The 2,291-nt window shown below is 48.8% G+C and overlaps 1 long non-coding RNA gene across 1 annotated transcript in view; it reads right to left on the bottom strand.

Moving 5' to 3' along the window:
• Nucleotides 1-2,224: 2,224 nt before the first annotated feature.
• LOC108950810 overlaps nt 2,225-2,291 on the bottom strand; it is a 21,211-nt gene continuing 21,144 nt past the window's right edge. The window contains exon 2 of the long non-coding RNA XR_003397322.1: nt 2,225-2,287. This is a non-coding gene — a long non-coding RNA (uncharacterized LOC108950810). The remainder of the gene's footprint in view (nt 2,288-2,291) is intronic.

The raw sequence follows: 2,291 nt of genomic DNA, 5'->3' as shown, positions 1-2,291 counted from the left end.
CATTATTTTCTAAAATAAAATTTCATTACTTTGATGTGGTGGTAGTTCACGATAGTTTGGAATGCGTGTAAGCAAAAGGGGTCTATAATCCTCACTGGAAGGCAACCGGCGGCCTGTTGCGAAGGTCGTACAATAATACCCAAGACTGAAAATACCAAGGATCCAGCTAAGTTCAGGCCAATAACCATAAACTCCGTCATAATTAGTAGATGTTTGCATAAATTAATAGGCAACCGGGCCATGAAGATTCTGCCCCTTGATGATAACCAAAAAGCCTTTAGATCTGGAGATGGAATTGCCGCCAACATCTGGAATCTGCGCAACATCATCGGAACCCACCAGCTTCGAATCAAAGAACTTAATCTAACCTTCCTAATGTGACAAAAGCGTTCGACAGCGTGAATCACGAAACCCTGCTGAACGCAGCGAGCCGCATCGGATTCCCCCCACCATTTATCGCCTATTTGAGCAATTTCTACCAGCAAGCTAAAACGAGAATATCGGTTGCAGGAGAAATCAGTGCCCCAATATCGGTTACTAGGGGTATCAAACAGGGAGACCCCCTCTCTGGCCCTCTGTTCAATGACCTGGTACTGCTTTCCAGAAGCAAGGTCGGTATGTTGGCAGGATTAAAGCTAAATCGCGATAAATGCGCAAGCCTCCGCAGATGGGAAAAAGAAAAAGTGGGTAGTTGATCGCACCCCTACGTGGATGATCGACGGCCACCCAATGCGAGCGCTTGGCGTCGATGAGGTGTATCCCCGCTTAAGCCACAGCAACGGCTATTCATGCTAAAAACAAATGTAGTCCCGCGCTCTCTCCATAGGCTTCACCCCAACCACCGCCAAGCTGCTAAAATTCTTGGATGGCCTGATCCGAAGGAACATTAGGCAGTGGGTTAAACTTCCTCATGATACTCCCCTAGGATATTTCTACGCTGACTGCCGGGATGGTGGCTTGGGAATTCCCCGCCTTGTGACGTCGATACCGTTACTGAGGGCTAAACGGCTTTTGGACTACTGCAATAGCAGTTGGATAGAACAACTATTGCGTTGCGCAATACCGACACCTTCCGGAAGCTTACGGCCCGATGGAGCATTCCCCCTAAGATCCGAGGATTGGTACTCCAAACGAAGCAAGATGTTCGAGCCTTCCACCGGACTCAACTCGTCCGGTCCACTGACGGAGCTGGCCTAGACCAAGCCCTAATGGTACCCTATCAGGGAGAATGGATATCGAACGGAAGTGCTCTAATGAGCGGTCGCAACTTTGTGGGAGCTGTCCTAACCCGAGAAAGTCTAATTGTTCACCTCCTTAAGATCCGCGAGAGGTCGCCCCACTAGTTCAACTACGTGTGACTGTTGCGGCCGGGTGGAGTCACTCGGGCACATTCTGCAAGTTTGCTCCAAGACGCACTTAGTCCGGATTCGTCACCACGACAGGATATCAAACCTTATTATTAAGGAATCGAAGAAAAAAGGCTGGGCAGCAATCGTGGAGCCGCGGATCCCCACGCCAGGAGGCATAAGGAAGCATGACATAGTGTTTCACCGTGGGGAGCAAGCTTGGGTAGTCGACACGACCATCGTCGCTGATCGATTCGACCTGACTAATTCCCACCAAAGAAAGATCTACAGGTGCGAACAGATCGAACAATGGGCTAGGCAAACCACGACGGCGTCCATAGTGGAATTTAGCTCAATTACGCTCAACTGGCGAGATGTATGGCTTCTGAGACGGAGCAGTTCTTAAGATACCGACTGCTGCTGTCTCGAGAGGTGGTACCCCTCGTCAGTGCAGTAGTTTGCGAGCAGGGCTACACTATGTGCCGCCATTTTCGCTCCTGCACGGCCGCTGAGGGAATAACATGATGCGAGCTCCCGTCTAGCGACGTCCATCTCTTGATATAAAACTATCGTAATTTTGCCTTATCGCTGTAAACTATCGTTATAAAAGCTTATACTTCCTGTTACCTTTTTGCTGTTCATGTTGCTTCCTATGTTGATTTTCGCGCCCATTTTACAAGTTGTTTACTAGGAATCCCCAGCCTCTTGTCCAACATTTCCCGATCATGACTAAGTCCCTCCTCTGAATAGCTCCCACCCACACTACAAGTAAATGACTAATGACGCATGAGCCTGAGATATGGACCCGAGGAGTCCAGTATATGCATGTTGTTGCCTTAACCGCGAACCGGTTTAGAGTTCGAATGAAAAGGTTGCCCTTTTTTAGCCAAATGCCCCGTCATCTAATTAGTGACGCGCATGAATGGATTAACGAGATTCCCCTGT

This window comes from Ciona intestinalis, unplaced genomic scaffold, assembly GCF_000224145.3.
Source record: "Ciona intestinalis unplaced genomic scaffold, KH HT001055.1, whole genome shotgun sequence".
In the NCBI taxonomy this organism is placed as follows: Eukaryota; Metazoa; Chordata; class Ascidiacea; order Phlebobranchia; family Cionidae; genus Ciona; species Ciona intestinalis.
The sequence above is the reverse complement of the archived record's forward strand: the minus strand, read 5'-3'. Positions and strand labels throughout refer to the sequence as shown.